The 17762-nt window shown below is 45.7% G+C and overlaps 1 protein-coding gene across 4 annotated transcripts in view; it reads left to right on the forward strand.

The window, feature by feature from the left end:
* CCDC18 (coiled-coil domain containing 18) overlaps nucleotides 1-7603 on the forward strand; it is a 2185916-nt gene extending 2178313 nt beyond the window's left edge. For all 4 annotated transcript variants that reach the window (XM_069641832.1, XM_069641829.1, XM_069641831.1 and 1 more), the window contains one exon: nucleotides 7353-7603. The gene's annotated coding sequence lies outside the window, so the exon portion shown is untranslated. The remainder of the gene's footprint in view (nucleotides 1-7352) is intronic.
* Nucleotides 7604-17762: the final 10159 nt, after the last annotated feature.

Below are 17762 nucleotides of genomic sequence, written 5' to 3' on the forward strand. Positions count from 1 at the left end.
GAAACTGAACTCTACCGGTCATAGCACAAAGATTAAAATCATGTTGTTCAAAAAAGAGCACGGTTTATTTTTCTAACTGGCAGCTCAGTAAAGGGGCTTAATGAGAAACTAGATTGGGCAGCCTAAAGCCTCTCTTTGCATGACCATTACTGACCCCGACCGTGACAGTGGCTTATGCCTACTTGTCTCTATGCACTCTTTGTTTTAGCTGCCTGCGGTGTAATCTGGTGATTTTGTCATGAGCAGATTTGGCTCGGGGCGGCAATCCTGAAGCACGATGATGGAACTGCTATTTTTCAACAATTTTAACTAAAATTGTGCTATGTGCTCATAGTTCGTTTGTAGTTAGTTTGGAAAGAGCAATCGAATGAGACGGTACACAACACAATTGTGTTCGCTTTACTACATCAACGCCAGCTGTGGCCCTGGTCGGATATGTCTATGTGAGTGTTTATTTTTAAACCTCAGGTAGACTAGATTGAAATTGTTTTCATACCACAGGTAGCAGAAGGCTAACGGAAACGTAGCCCCTCTCAAAGTACGATGGCTAACTCACTTGATTCAAGGATCCGGTCAGATAGCAGTCAAAACATCACGTGGTGAAACTTCGGGTCAAGTTACATTTGTAAACCCGGCCCGCGGATGCGTGCTAGATGGCTGCAGCAGACTGTTGAATGGTAAGCCCTCGCAGGTTCTTTCTGACTTTTGCACAGAGCAAGACCCTGAGTGTTAGGTTCCCTATGGTCTCGAGCCAGCCTGCTCAGAAATGATATTCTATGCATAAGCAGAGCTCTGGGTGTATTGCAGAGATCTGTTTACGGACGGCGACCGAGTTGGACGAGTGCTAGCGCCGGTGCACCACATATTAGAACGCCGAGTTGACGGCAAGCAGCGAGCACCATTTCCCCACTAATCTTTGATGTGAGAAGAATACAGCCTTCCAGACAGGTAAACTGCATTTCCCTCCATAATGAGACATGCAGTGGTCTGTTTTCCTTTCTCGCCTCGTCCCCTTCGTGTTTTTTCTCTCGCAATTGGGGTGTCTCTCCCAGTGAGGTCCCACTTGCCCAGCACGCTCACCTCCCTACCCTCAAAAGGGGTGGCTCCCCTTGGGGAGAAGGGACGAAGTCACTCGATTCGTCACATAAGGTTTATGGATTTAGAGCAATTTCTGGGAAAAGTGGCCAATACATGCAACTCTGGTCACTCCTGAGACCAAGTATGAATGCCTTCCCCATGACTTCTGCCACGATGGGTCTCTTACAGTGCAGGCCAATCTGATACATGCAACTCGGGTCACTCGTGAGATCTAGTATGAACACCTTCCCCATGATTTCTGCCACAATGGGCCTCTTACAGTACATATTATCCATTGCTGGAAGCCACCATTTGGTATTATGCTAAATCCAAAGGGATTATTATGTCCAAGCTAGATTGGGAAACAGAGCTGGGTGTTCCGATATGCACTGAAAAGTGGGACAGAGCTTGTGAACAAACTGAGACGGTATCCTTGAATGACCGCTTCCGGCTGATAAACTTTAAGGTGCTGACAGGGTTTTATAGAATGCCAGACAGACTGCACACAGTGTTTCCAATTGCTAGCAATGACTGTATGAAGTGTGGGTAGCACTATGGGTCATTTTTACACTAATTATGGGATTGTCTTGTGATCCAGATATTTTGGAACAAGGTTCTTGTTGAGAGTTTCATGATTGTGCGCGGGCAGAGGCATGGAGGCGCTCTTGATGTCTACTTACACTAAACCTTGGGCTGCAACCCTCACAAGCTAGATTTGTGACCATCTCCATATTGCTCCCAGTAGGAGAATTGCAATGTGCTGCTTGTGACCCAGTCCCCTGGTCTTTATGCAATGTCTAAGAAATATAGTGCATTGCAATTAGTCAGAGGAAGTCTAAAGTGCCCACATCCCAAATGCTGCCAAAGGGGGTATCATACCATCACTGCGCATCCCATTACGGCGCATACCAAAATGACAAATTTCGACAGCCCCATTGTGCTGCATATATATGTGGGGGGTTGGGGTCCAGTTAATAACTGCAGGGGATATGGGGGAGTAGCGGGAGGTCTCCCCTTTGTATATTTGAGGTGAAAAGGGGTAAAAAAGGAAAAATCTGCATTTTCGTATGCACAGTAAAGATAGTGTGCAGTGATCGCACAGATTCGCCAATGGGTATATGGGTAGAGTTTCGTGTTCATTTCATCAAGAGTTTGGCATTTTAATCTTCTCAATCTGAGGATCACAAACGTTTTGGTGGCAAATCTGATACGTGCAGAAGTGGGAAATATTGATATTTGTATATATTTCTTGGGACTGCACCAGTTGATTATATGACAGCTACTGAGGGTGTCTTTATTCACTTTACGAAGAACGTATATTTTGTGATTGCAATATAATTGTGTGCATTGGTGCCTGCTCTCATGAAATTAAAATCCTCCATTAACTAGACAACCTGCTCTTTAAACTTACTTTCAGCAGAAATGTACCTAGGATACTTCATGATTTATTCAGTTGGTCTACTCCTCTGCCTTCTTGGCCAACCCTTAGAAGTTATTTTTCACCTCCCGGTAGAAATTATCAAGCCACTTATCTCGGCTAGAAGTTGGGGTACTTCAATGCGGAGAGCAACCACTTGAGTACTGGCTACCCAGTGGGCGTAAAGTGGTTAGTCCCAAAAGAAACCTCCGAGATCTTGGGACTAATGCCTACTTGTGTTTAAGTAGTGCCCATGGCAGGAATGAGGAAACAGACATTTTACAGTTCTTTAGCTGGAAATGACTCATGTCTTGGTTTGCCTGAGCAGACGTGTTGTGGTAAACACAACACATATAAAATCCCATGTTTAATGAAAAATACCATAATTGTAATAGCAATAGACATTTTTGATTTTCCATTACAGAACACCTCAACCTTTGACATGTGGTTTTCTAATCTGCAAAAAGGTCTGGGAGCCCCTCTAATGAAAACTAACACAGCCAAATAACCTGTTCTATGGGAAGGTGCCCACTCGGGAGGGTCTACAACCACGTTTTAGCTCACTGTACCTTTCACAGAGTAGAAATAACCATTTGCATATCACTCTTTGTCCCACCAACAAGGGCAGTCCAGGACCGAAATGCTAGGCAATTCTCCTCTGATTAAGAGTACCAACAGCAACCCCAGACACGTGTTTCGGTCTAGTCGGGCCTCAGTGAGGTGAAGCCCTGCCTCTCTAAGCACAGTGAGCAAGGGGTCCACATCTGGATTACCCCGGTTAACTGAGGGTGAAACCCAAAGTTCCTAAAAATGCACAAAAAGGTCTTGAAGCACCTCTTATGAGAATAAAACGCGTCCAAATAACATGTTCAATGGGAAGGTGCTGTTCTATGAGAAGGCGCCCACTCCGGAGGGTCTACAACCACAATGTACAGCTCCATCTCACTGATGAGGCCCGACTAGGCCAAAACACGTGTCTGGGGTTGCTGTTGGCACTCTTGTTCAAAGGAGGTTTGCTAGGCATTTCGGTGCTGGACTGCTCTTGTGGGCGGGACGAAGACTTCTATGCAAATGAATATTCCTCCTTTGTAGAAAGTGTAGTGAGCAAAAAGTGATGCCTGCAGACTCTCAAAGTGGGTAAAAACCACAGAACAGAGAGGGGCGCCTGCTACCTTTTTTGTCTTTTATATTCTAGGCGTGCTTTGGTCACTTGATGGCTTACAACGTTCTAATTCATGTAGACATTCAATGCCTAACCTCTTACTTCCTGGTTGGTAACCTCAGTGACCTCTTGTCATTTTGCCTCAGTAATGTAGCTTGGAGCAAGCAATGTCACATTTGCGGAATTGAGAATGTTGGTCAATGGGAGAAGATTGACGTGATATTACAGACTGTACATCTTAAAGACAAAACACTTGATTGAATGCAGAACCTTTGCTAAACCCCCAGCCGAAAAACTCCAGTTAACTAATCCCATAGTTCACTGCATGGAGAGGACCCAGCGAGGCTACAGGGAAATTCTATGGCATGTCATGAACCCACATGCTAGGGACTTGCATGGTTTACCTTACTTTATAAGAGCCCCGAAAACATGCATTTTTGAAGAGACATTTGCTACTTACCTATTGTAGCTGCTACTGAATCAATCAACCTTCTAAAAAAGGACCTGGTTCCCTCCCCAGCCAGACCTCAATAGCAACCCACCTCTGTCCTGATGGCTCGCCTGCCTGAGAACCAACCATCACCTGAGCACTAAAAAAGCAGTAAAACTGTACACTTAGTTTATTTTCTAGACAGGCCAAAATATTCAAAGTTGTCATGTAAACAAATAACACAATTTGTGCTTGGAGATGCATTGTATGTTATAAACGGTTTTCCTTTATATTTCCTGTCTTGCTTACGGGTAGCTGCAGGACTGAACACAGGAACTGTTGAAACCAGTACGATTCTGAGAGTTGACAAAGTGGACTCTTTGCCATTATGTGACAGCATGGAGTACAATGAGCTCAGAGCAATTGAGCACCATGTCTGTGAGATTGCATGGGCAAGAGGCTGCAAGGTCCTGTGCTTACATTGTTGAATACGTCCAGATCTCACTCGAGAGTTTAAGACTGAACCTTGCATATGGTCAGATCATCACAGCATATCCTTTCAAATCACTTTGTCACTTCCTAAACCTAAAACCCCCAACTGCCCCACCCTCTCGACATACCGTAACTACAAAAACATCGATAGGAACCATCTCATACAATGTCTGGCTGAGGTGGAGAACAACCAAGATGAGAACGACTCCTGTGAAACTTTGTTAGCAAATTTACTCAGTCATCTTGAAAAACTTACGGACCAAGTAGCGCCCATTCAAACCAAGTCAACTAGATCCACCCAAAAAAACAACAATGGTTCTCCAAAGAACTAGCAGAACAAAAAAGGGACAAAAGAAACAGAGAAAATGTCTGGCTAAAAGACCCATCACCTGCCAATAAAGCCCTATGGAAGGAAAGTGAAATAAAATATAAACACATGATATCTGAGGCTAAGAAAAACTTCTACAATGAACAGATTTCTACATCCGCTAATTCCACCAGCAAACTGTTCAACATTCTAAAATCCATAGAAAAACCTAAAGCCATCACCCCTCCTTTCCTACCCTCACAAGAAGAATGCGATGCTACTCGGATCGCATTCTTCAACAAAATCTGCAAAGCTAGGGACACTATTATAAATTCCCTGACCAACAAAAAATGACAGTCACTCTGCCAGATGAGACTGCAACACCATGTATTGGAACTTTCAAGTTCACAGAAATCACCAGCAGTGAATTGATCAGGGTACTTGCCACCATGAAGCCCACGACATGCGCAGAAAACCTCATCCCGCCCAAAATAATACTGGACAACACAGACATATTCGCCCCTATACTGACAAAGATCATTAATGCCTCATTCAGAGATCAGGAAGTCCCTAAAGCCATCAAAAAGGTCACAGTAACCCCCCTGGTAAAAAAAACAATCTCGACCAACGCGATCCGAACAACCTCAGACCTATAACAAACTGCAATTTCATCCTTAAAATCATGGATAAGATCGCCACCATGCAGCTCCAGGCACACGTGGAGGAATCGAACTCCCTCCACCCACAACAGTCGGGCTTCCGCCCTGCTCATAGTACTGAGACGGCCATGTTAGACCTACAGACCAAAATGCTCAGTATTATCGACAAGGGTAGGACATGTCTCCTCATCTTACTCGACATCAGCGCTGCATTTGACCTCCTCGACCACAACCTACTTCAGAACGCACTAAATAAGACCTCCAACTGCTCCGATGAAGCCATCAGCTGGATAATGTCTTTCCTAAAAAATAGGATATCTAGGGTGCACTGGGGGACAAGTTCTCCTTGGAAAAATAAATCCTTTGCGGAGTCCCCCAAGGGGGGGCTAGCATGTCACCACTGCTATTTAACCTCTACTTGAGGTACCTATGCCTTGTTCTCGACCACATCAACACCTATTTCACAAACTATGCTGACGACACGCAGCTGGTGTTTGAACTAAGTGGCGACTATCTGAAAGATAATGAGCAACTAACCATGATATATAACAACGTTGAACAATGGATGGACTCCAATTGGATGTGCCTCAACGGGAAAAAAACAGAGCCAATTGGATGTGCCTCAACGGGAAAAAAACAGAGCTCATGATATTCCGCTCATCCTCAGCCCGAGCAAAGCTATCTCCCTCCTGCACATCCTTCCAGATTAAAGATACACCCATACCGGTCCTAGGTACGGTTAAATCCCTTGGCATGCTGCTGGAAGCATCTCTGGGGACGGACGCCCAAGTACAGTACATCAAAAAAAACTGTGCTTACCATCTCCGACTAATAAAAGCTATCAGACCCTTTATATCAGAGGACAACTGCGCGACCATAGCAAGAGCTACCATCATGTCGCGCCTTGACTATGGTAACGCCCTAGTCCTGGGTGCATCCAAGCAGTGTCTACAAAGCTACCAAGTTGTAGAGAACAACGCGGTAATAATTGTCAAGCTCGAATCTAGAACCAAGCATATCAGCAGCTCCAGAAGGGAGCTCCATTGGCTGAAAATCACAGACCGGGTGCAATTCAAGTCCTTAACCATTGTACATAGATGTATTTATGGAAAAGCACCAACCTACCTTAAAACGAGGATTAAACCATATGTTCCAAATAGAACATTGAGATCGCCCCAACTTGGTAAAATTGCAGCGTCCCCACACAAACTCAAAAGCGGCTTAGGCAGAGCCTTTCCGACCCTTGCAGCCAGTCTCTAGAATAGTCTTCCGGATCATTGAAGATTGGAAAGCAACTACACCCGTTTTCGCAAACTGGTAAAAACCCACATCTTCAAATAAATTGCCCCCCAGTCTATCCCCAGCCAGAGTAAACTTATGTAGCCGTCCCGTCCTCATTGTATAATTCCTGTTACTGTTTGTCCTTCGTGTCTGTGTTTCTGCGCCCCGAGGCGTGCGAGCAACTGATGCAATATAAATATTAAAAAATAATCACAGATCATTAACGATAAGCATGCTTATCCCTTAATTGAAAGTGTACCCCATATTCCCATGTGTTTAATTCAACTTGTCATGAAGCATGAACTGCACCCATCATGGTACCCAACCGCTACGTAGTGTGGTGGAACACAGATCAACACGTGCAATAATAATGCGACTGTTTTATCGTTCTGGTTCTATGACAATTTATTTCAATAAGACAACAACATGGAGAAATGCGTTTTTCGTTTAACACTTAACTGTGTGTGAAATGTGTAAAGACGTATTGTGCTATTGTGACCACTGATGTTATCTTTTTTTGTTTTCAGAGAGCTATCCTCAATGCTGAAATTAAAGAACACTGGACCATCTTCAACCCTCAATAAACTGTTTCTGTAATGTTTATGGGCGTTGCATGTATTATTTTATGTAATATGTTTTCATTGGCTTTGTACAGAAATGTTTTTTCATATTACTTTTTACTTTGAGATAATTGACATTGATTCACGTGTGCCAGAAATCAGTGATATGTAAATTATGGTTCATATTTTGAAAGTTTAAATAAATGTTTCTAAAGTATGAGGATCTTCGTGGTCATGTTAGGCATAGAAAATAAATACAGTTTCAAAACTGCAAACAACTTCTCGAATGATTGCAAAGATTTAAGATTTATTTGATTTATGTGTAGCCTCAAGTTATTACAAAGTTGTTTCAAAACTCAGGGAGGTTGGGGAAGAATATAGTGGAACAACTGGTGAGTGCCCGACTAGGGCAGTGGAAAGTTGGGGTGAAGAAGGGAGGTACATTTAAGCAATCCTAGTCCGCTACAAACTACACAGCATTCATGATTAACAATAAGGCAAATGACAGAAACCAACATAAGAAATAATAAAAGAAAGTGCAATGCAACATGATTAACTGACATAATGGACATCATATCCCACTCACACGTAGACTAACCTCCACCCCAAAGGCAGTCGCACTGCCCAAAGGGGGCTGTGGCAGTTTTTGCGGCCAGGGATAGTGCTCTCCCTGGCACAGAGCGGCATAGAAAAATTGATCTCTGTAGTCTATGGCAAGTTGAACCCTCTACCTTCGAGCACCTGACAGGTTTGCTATTAGCAATATTGTTGTGGGCCTACCATTAGAACCTTTTGAAACCTATTCTTATTACCCTTTTATAAGTGATCATCATTAAATGCCATCAGATTTCCATAGACTGGTTTCTCACTAAAAGAAGCATTTTACACCTGCAATCACAGGTATCTTATTCACATAAGAAAGGAAGACACAAAGAATGCTTGTACAACATTCCATTTCTCTTGAGCTAGATTTGCGCTATAAAAAACACTAATACTCACACTTTTTTATTTGGCATTTATGTGTATTATTTTGTAGTGATGATATGGTCTTTTAAACATAGTATAGTCAAACAGTAAGAAATGCTATGTTATGTTCTTTTAGACATTGGGCTTCATTAGGAGTCTGGTGGTAGCCGTGCTGGTAAAACCGGCAGGCTGCCGCCAGACTCCTGGGGATTTACCGGCTCTGGACTTGCTGGAATTACCGGGGGAATTACAGCCCTGGTGGTCCGGTAATTCCGGAGCCGGCATTCCGTTACTCCCCTTTCCCGTGGAGTCCCATATAACTCCATGGGAATGTGGGCCTTGGAAACACCAGTACCATATGGTAATGGTGCCAGTGTTTCCACGTCCGTCTGCGGCTGGTGGCGTTACGCCCGCCAGGTTAGTCCTGGTGGGCGTAACACCACACGCCCAAGAAACTCGTAGTTAGCCGGTCCGGAAACGGTGCACATATGGTTTTACCGGCACTGTTCAATCCGGACCGGCTAACATGTAATGAAACCCATTGTGTTGCTAGAGCAGCATCTTGACAGACACAGGAAAACTTTGTTTGCTGGAACGCTTGTGTCTAGGCTTCCAAAGCTCTGTAGCTATCATTATGATTACAGTCCATTTACTGGACCAACCCCCATGTGTCTCTCATGACTGGCAGAGCTCAACCTTGCATGTTTAGCTATTAACTGGTATAGGTTGTGAACAGAGATTGCAATGTTGGTGAATTGTGTGTGACCCATGCTTTATAGGGACTCACACTAGCACTGAAGCATCTGTTGTTATATTTATTGGATTGTATAGCCCATAATGCAGGTTTACTCATCAGATGTTTTGGACTTCAAATACCATCGGGCTGAGCCAAGATAGGCAGTGGTAAGGGATCATGGGAGTCATACTTCAGAACATCTGGAGATCCATAGTTTGCAGATCCCTCCACTTTACTGTCAGAATTGTTTACTGTTACTGTCACTCAGTCGCGTGGCATTGCCACGGGATTGCAACAGATGGTACTGTGGTGTAAATCCCTATTTTGGAGGCAATGGGAATCCAGGGTGATCTTTCACCGATTTACTGCATGGTAAATCCGCCGATTTTTAGAAGTAAAGTGGAAGATTCACCTCCTGCATTTTGCTAGATGTGATTCCTCCATTTTACCTTCAATCACGGAATTCATGTGATTCCTCCATTTTACCTCCAACCACGGAATTTGTCTGTGCCATAAAAGTGGCGGTAAATCAGTTACAGCCAAAAAAAAGTGACAGTAACAGAATTAGTGCCACTTTTTGCTGCACCTCCACACTACTAATGTGGTCCAATGTCAGGTGTTGGGCATAGTCACAGTACCTGGCAGAGTGCCAGGTGGGCTGTCATATGGTTTGATGAAATGTGTCAGGTGATTGACATAGTGTGCTGAAATGTGACACTTTGAAAGATTTTTTCAATGCAAGTAGACCAACTCATTTTAGGGCTATTGAATTTGTCTTTTAAAGTGCAAGGACTGCCCCTGAAACTGATGGGTTCTCGTAATATTTCCAAACCTAAAACATCCGTCTCTGGATTAACAGGTGTACTAGGTGATGAAAGGTGAAGGATGACTTTGGTGTTATCATGGGTGGTAAACCTTGGGCAGTGCCAAGGAATCCTATGATCTGCATTGGTCTTCTGTACAAAGGACCTTTTCCTCTGGACACTGAATGGCTTGCCCTGTTGATTAAGTGTTGGTACCAATCTGGGGAGGCTGTGCAGCTAGCTGATTTGTATCAAACAACATTGGCCACAGAGATCACATGTATGTATTTCTGTGGCATGCCTCCCAAGGCATGAGAAGTGCCTTTAGAAGGGATATCGAATGCATTCAAATAGGAATTAGTTTGCTCTGGGAAAGGCACAATGGTATGCAGGTTCTGAGAGGTAAGTACAGTTTTGGCATGCGGGTTGGATTTAATGTGCATGTTACTGGCGGAACTAAAGATATTGTGTTTATGGGCTGTACTAGTAAAGTTTGTAAAAAGTGACTCAAAATGTATTTAATCTGAGGATTCGACCTGAGGACTCAAAACTATGGCCCGGAATAAAGCAACAGCGGACTGAACTAGAGACTAGGAACACAGATATTCTGGGTTAAAATAACAAGAACGGAACTGCAGGCTGATCACAAGGAAAGTCTGGACTGGAATCAAGGAAGCTATTGGTAGATAGCAAGGACAATGGGCACAGGGCAATGAACCGCATTCCGGGAACAAGAGAACTGTAGCTACAGGACCAGAGGACTGCAGGCAGGGGAGCAGTGGAACTGGAGACCGAGAGCGCACGTTGCAGGGCAGAAGGCACAGCACTGCAGGCAGAGAGCAGAGGTTTGCAGACAGAGACAGAGGTTTGGAACAGGGGCATGGCCTGAAAACAGCAGAGGTGACCAGGCTGTAAGAGGAGCAAGGTCTGGAAAAAGCGGCAACATGACACAGTAGGAAAACACATTTCCCAGCAAGAGAGACAAGAAGCAAATTCAATGTAAAAGCACTTTGCTCCTCCACGCAACTGCTTAAATATTGACACACCCTGTGCTGAAGCAGGCTCATTAACACCACCTGGAGCACCACATCTGACGGTAATATGCCTTCTCCATCCCTGGACCGGTAAAATGAAAGCAACAAGGAGTCTGGGTGATTGTAGTTCTCAGACTGCTCCATAGGATTAGCCAGGTAACAAGAATTGCCACAAGGTGCATTATGAGGTGTATAGTTTGTGAAATGAAATGGGAACATTCCAAACATTTACAAAGGAGAATGTAAAGTCATAAATATAAATTGGTACTGTCCAGGACGGAGTATGTATTTTGTGTCTCAGTCCACAATGGCCTGCTCCTTGTGTTTGATTGGCATAGCCATGACATTTAGACGTGTTCCATGTATCGATGAACTTTCAAAATAATTCCTCAGGGATCACCCCCAAAAAAACCTGGTCAAGAGTTGTTAATCTTAAACAGTTTTGGCCAATGTTACTGCCCTCCTATGTGCAAAGGTGCACTATTTGTCGCATAATTTCCTAAATTTCCCATGGGAAGAATCCCCAAAATCCCCTCTTAAGAGGTGTTTAAATCTTCCCAATTTCTGACCAATGTTACTGCTCTCAAATGGGAAAGAGCACTATTTGTTGCTACATTTTCCACAAATTCACTGAAGCACCGCCAAACCCCTCAGGTAGGACATATTTAAACCTTACCCAGTTTTGTCCAGTGTTATTTTCTCCATGTGTGAAAGTGCACCACCATGTGTCACCCCCAAGGTTGTGGTATTTCAATGTTAGGAGGTTCTGGCCAACGTTATTGTCCGGGTGTGTGGAAGTGCCCCATTACGAGAAGAACCACACACTTCCCTATGAAGAGGGATTTAAATCCCACAATGTTTAGCCCAGTGCTAGTAGCCTCAGGTGTATAGAAATGTTCAATTTATCACTAAATATATCAAGATGTATTAGGGAGGAACCCCCAAGCTTTCCTTAAAGGCAGGCAGTTACCCTAAATGACTCTTAACTCGTCTTCTCAGTAATATTAACTTCAATATAATTGTAATATTAGTAGCAATCTGCTGCTAGATTTTCTAACAATTGGATGGGAGGCGAACCGCACACTTCCCTATGAAGAAGTATTTAAATCCCTCAGTTTAGCTCAGTGCTAGTTGTCGCTGTTGTACAGAAATGCTCAATGTATCACCTGCGATGAATCCCAGGGTATTGTCACTGCTCCCATGAGGGGGCGGGGGACTCCTTCCCATGAGGCCACTACCTGATAGTCCCCCTGGGGGTGGTACTCAGTGGGTGGATCTCATGGGGAGGGAAACCCCCTATGGGACCAGTGATGACTACTATGGAAGAATGTGGTATTTCCACCCTCCACCCCTACCTCCCTTACACTCCTAACGTATACCCACCTCTGCACTTCGCAATACCTCTATGTATTGCTGTAAAGGAGAGGATCCCGTTCTCATAAAACCTACTGAGACGAGGAAGAGTAGGGATTACCTAGATGGAGTACATCAAGAAACTGAAACAAAGAACAACGTGCCTAAACCTGTGGAGAGTAATCCTGGCAACACTGGGATGAAGAAGAATTGCAGAGGAATAAGGAGCATACCGCAGAACCAAGGTACACGCTCTATTCAATGTGGACATTTTAAACCTATAAAAAAGAAAGGACTGCAAAATACGTCGGATCCTCCCTCGAGGAGCCGCAAGAGCCAGCACGGCCCAGGAGAGAAAAAAGCAGACCGTGAAGCTGCAGGGCCAGTCCGTAGTGGGAGAACCAATCGACAGTCCCACCAAGAGAAGCTCCAGGTGTTCCTTACAACAGGACAGCGGGAGAAGGGAGAAGGGAGAACCGTGCCACCTGAGGGTATTTGTACCACTGCAGAGCTTTTGCAGACCAAAGAGAAACCACGAGGGTCGGGGAAGCGCCACAGCTGATCAGACACCAGGAAAGACCCAGGACGGGCATGAACTGGAAGAGAAAGTGTGTACATCGCTGGGAAGACGCTGGGGCCATGAGAAGGTGGTGGAGAGTCCAAGAGGGGAGAACAGGTGAAGAATACAGGCTCTGGGATCGTAACCAAGAGGAAGAGGCATTGGCTCACCTTGAGTCGCACGATAGTACTTGGCAGAAGAGTGAACCAAGCCTATCCAGAAGGAGGGCCACATAAAAGAATCGTGTCTGGGGGACGCACCCATAAAAAGGAAGAACGATCCTCAGTACCTCTTCATAGTCACAGTACCTGGCAGAGTGCCAGGTGGGCTGTGCATAATGAAACCTAAAGGAAACCCGGGGAAGAAGCCATTCCCCCCTGACAACACTGCCAAGAAGCCTGCCAAAGGCCATGGGAAGGCAGCCATTTCCCCATCAGGCATTGTGTAATTTGAAAAGCCTGGGGAAGGAAGACATTCCCCCCAGTAAGTAGTATATTATTTCAGAAGCCTGAGGAAGGCCGGGAAAAGGAGACATTCCCTCTACATAGACTTGAACAACCATAAACTTGAGAAAGACTATGGGGACGCAGTGACTCCCCCGTCCCCAGACTCCAGTACGAAGGCTTCAGTGTATTATTGTCCGTAGCGTGTTAGCAGATTGTGTGTCATAGCCAACTACAGTGTGATTAACGGCTCAAATTCTCCCGAAACCGCCACTGATTTCACTATGATGGCGCTCCAGTTTCCTATGTCCCTGTGACTAACTCAACACTCCCCACTACATTGTCTCTACAGTCCAGGACATTTCTAATCTGTTTTGCCCGGCAGCCACTTTCTTGAACTATCTAGAGCCAATGGATTTATTTGGCACACCCTTTGCCTTCTAGGTAGTATACATCCATCCAACTTGGACAACTGCTTGATAATAGTGTATTGTTTTCTTCCCCTAATGAAGACGACGTGAAATCTCTTTACGTCGAAACTGGTTGGTACTGGCTTACTACAGGGTCCTGACATTTTTCTTGGGTACCCTGACGTCTGGACCAAAAGAAATGGATATATGAAATATTACATGGAAAATTGTGTTTTTTGTGTGGAATTTTAGTACTGAGTGACTGATGGCATGTTTGATATGAATGAATATATGATCTGTTGTACTTTTTTGACATTAGAAGTGTTTGATATTTTTTTTTTTGTGTTCTGTGCTCTGAATTAAGTGTACGATTTACCTTCTTTAAAAGGAACATCAAATAAAAGTGAATTTGATAAATAAAGACCTAGAATCTTTTTCTGTTGTTCAAAGTCATCCCCCTAAGACCTCGAACTGGAAACAGAGAGGAGGGGAGGCATCACCCTGACATAATCCACCTGGCCAAAGAGCTGAAGAAGCTTATATGCCCAAGAGGAGGAGAGGGATAGATGGCCCCCCTTTGGCCATCTCTCCCTCTCCTCCTCCTCCTTTCTCTTTCTCTCTGACGACACCTGACAAGGTTTCTAGACAAGTCCAATCTATGAAAGTGTCATCCAAACAGGTGAATCCACTGCTCCTCCAGAACCATCGAGTACCATATGGACACCCTCGCTCCAGCCTTGGCCGAGTTCTGTAGTTGGAACTTTCCCCTCTCCCCTTAAGCACTCCCTTGTGCACCCACTCCTCAAGAAGCCATCTGCCGATCCTACCTGCCCAGTAAACAATCGCCCAATCTCCATCACCCTTTTCCTGGGCAAACAAGCTGCTCATCTCCCAGTTTACTCTCCACACTGAATCTGTAGGTTGTCTGGCTTCAGAGCTGTCAGAGGCACGGAAACTGCTCTCCTGAACACCCATGAAGATCTGCTCTCTAACTTTGATTGCAGCATTCCTTCTGTCCTCATCCCCCTCAATCTTTCCTCTGCTTTCGACACGGTCAACCACGCCATCCTGATCAATCGACTATGTGAGAACCTGGGCATCAGGGATCGGGCCCTGGAGTGCCCCTCCCACGTCCAACTTGGCCCCTTTCTCTCTGCCACCTCTCACTCTACCTGTGGTGTGCCCCAGGGCTCTATCCTCTCATCCTGGTTTTTCAACCTCTACTTGGCCCCTTTGGCCCATCTGATCTCTACCTTCTCCTCTAACTTGCATTGGTATGCAGATGACACTCAGCTTTTCTTCAGGCTCCCCTCAGCCTCCTATCCTCTCTCACGCGATTCAGGATTGCTGCATCTCCAACGAGCTCTGCCTTAATGCCAGTAAGACGGAGATCCTTCTCATTGGGACCCCTGACCCTGCTTTCCCTCTCTCACTCTGGCCGCCCACCTTGGGCCATCTTCCTTCGCCTTCCTGTGAGGCAAAAAACCTTGGTGTCATCTTCGACTCCACTCTCTCTTTCTCTCCTCACACCTCGGACGTCGCCAAGAAGTCCCACTACCAGCTGCACCTCCTCAAAGACACTTCTCTTTCTCACTTTCCCCCAGAAGCTCACTGTCTCCAGAGCCCTGGTTCTCTCTAGGCTGGACTACTGCCTGAAATAACTAAGAAACTCAGCCTCCCTGAAGATTGATGAAGTCATGAAAACGTGTGTTAGGAGGAGAAGCTAAAGACTGGTAACAGAGCGCCTGCCTTTACATCTTTAAACATTGTTCCAGAAATCCCGGGAAAGGCAGCAGCAGCAGGGCCATCATGCCTTACATTGGAGAGCCACAACCATGGCTTTCCCACTCTCCACCCCCTCCCCCCCCCATCAAGGGGAAGATTTGTGCTATGGAGGGAGTTGTTTCCAGTCACCTGCCAGCAAAATCAAATTCGAAAAATACAAGTACCAGAATCCTCAGAGCTAATTAACTTGCCACACCTGAAAAAGAAATGCTGACCTGCCTGAAATAACTAAGAAACTCAGCCTCCCTGAAGATTGATGAAGTTATGAAAACGTGCGTTAGGAGGAGAAGCTAAAGACTGGTAACTGAGTGCTTGCCTTTACATCTTTGGACTACTGCAACAGCCTCTTCCTCAATCTGCCTTCCTCTACTCTCTGCCCTCTGCAACTAATCCAGAACAGGACTGCAAGACTTATCCTTGGCCTCAAGCCCAGGGACCATATCGCTCCAGCCCTGAAATCTCTCTACTGGCTCCCGGTGACTGCAAGTATCAAGTTCAAGACCCTGTGTATTGTCCACAAGGCTTTCTGGGGCCAGGACCCACACTACATCCAATGCTTTCAAATGACCTTTGTTCTCGAGCCTTTCGCTCAGCTACCTCCAACTCTCTAAGGGTGCTGTCATGACCACTGCTTTCAAGGAGTCAGGACCTACCCAACATCCTTGGAAACAGGCTCATAACATGCCTTATCGGCACCAGCAAGTCCCAATAGGGACCTTTTGGACCTTGTCCTGGCACCGGTGGTGCCAGGCTCATAGTAAGGAACCGTCCCGGCACAGGAAGCGCCGGGCTCATATCAAGTGTAAACGTGCTTGGGTGAACCTACCTGAAGCAGACCATGCTGCTTACTTACCAGCCAGATGATGCTTTACTCTCTTCTAACAGGAACTACTTTTCTTTCTGGGTGGGGCAGGCACCACTCCCTGGATCACTGAGGCTGGAACTCTTCTGGAAGCAGGAACTCTTTTACCTGGGCGCGGCTGCTGTGGAAGAAGACACCTAAGTACTCCTATGGGCTATTTAAACCACACCCGATTGGTACCACATGCTTCGCGTTATTCTGCATCTGCAGCAGGACGCTCACCGTGTCAGCTCCAGCGAATCTTCAGCTCCGGATCCTGTAGTCACGAAAATTACCTGCTGGGAACCAATCTTCAATCTTCAGCAGCTCCTGCAAAACAAAAGGCACAGGTTAGACAAAGGCAAAGTTAGCGCTTCAACTCACCCGATCCATCGGCAGCATCCAAGTCGTTTTCTTTTCTGCATTCCGCATCCGGCATCGGGCCTGCAAAGACAAAGAACATTGGTTAGTAACGCTCAGTTACAATACTGCTTACCTGTGTTGCGCTTGCTCCAACTTTGTTCGCGCTACATTCCGGCACCTGTAAAAACAAAAGGGGACACTAAGGTGCATTCTACGGCCCTAAAGCAGTCTTCCTACTTACGTGCCTTCGAATTCACCATCTTCTTGTTACGCTCTCTGCCACGAATCTGGGAGAGCATCATCTTTGGCATCGACAGCATCCTAAAGGCAAAAAACATATACATAAGGAAAAAGACATTTAAAGAGAGCAATCTAAAGAGAACTTTAATGCTTACAAGTCACGCTCGTGCAGCAAACGGCGGCATCGCTCTCACCTACCCTCTGCAATCAAGAGGCGGAACTCACATCCAGTGAAGTAACTGGACCCAGCGCCCCTGCACAAGACGCAGGATGGAGAGCTCAGCATTCACTTACTTAAGGTGAGCACAACAATCATCTGAGTACTACGGGGAGAAAGGGAGAGAGGGGCTAGGAACTTCTCTCATCCTTCCAGCCACTAATACCTTGATTTTCCACTTGCAGACACCTCACTCTGCAGGTCAAGCTTTCGGTGAGGAAGGGGCCAAATCCGGGAGCCAAACGAACCCTACGCCTAACGTTGAAGACGTTTGCAGCGCCCAGCCCAAGACCAGCGCCTCCGAGGGAACCAGGTGAGCGTTACAGGTTAGACGCTTCTCCAGGCAGAGAGTGGGGGGTAGATCTCACTCCTCTGCAGGTGTCTCCCTCTGGAATGGCCTCCCTACCCCTCTCAAACTTGAGCCAGACCACCTGAAGTTCCATAAGCAGTTCAAAACTTTCCTCTTCTCTGCTTTCTCTCTCTCCCTCCCTTGCTGACCTACCTGTCTGCTGTACCGGCTGGTTGATTGGCTATCCTCAGAGTCTCACTGGGTACCAGGCTCTTTCTTGATTCATCACCCTTGCACTGCCATCGGGCCTACCACACACTTAGGGGCTGTAACTGTAA

This window comes from Ambystoma mexicanum, chromosome 1q, assembly GCF_040938575.1.
Source record: "Ambystoma mexicanum isolate Mex_15411 chromosome 1q, UKY_AmexF1_1, whole genome shotgun sequence".
NCBI classification, from domain to species: Eukaryota; Metazoa; Chordata; class Amphibia; order Caudata; family Ambystomatidae; genus Ambystoma; species Ambystoma mexicanum.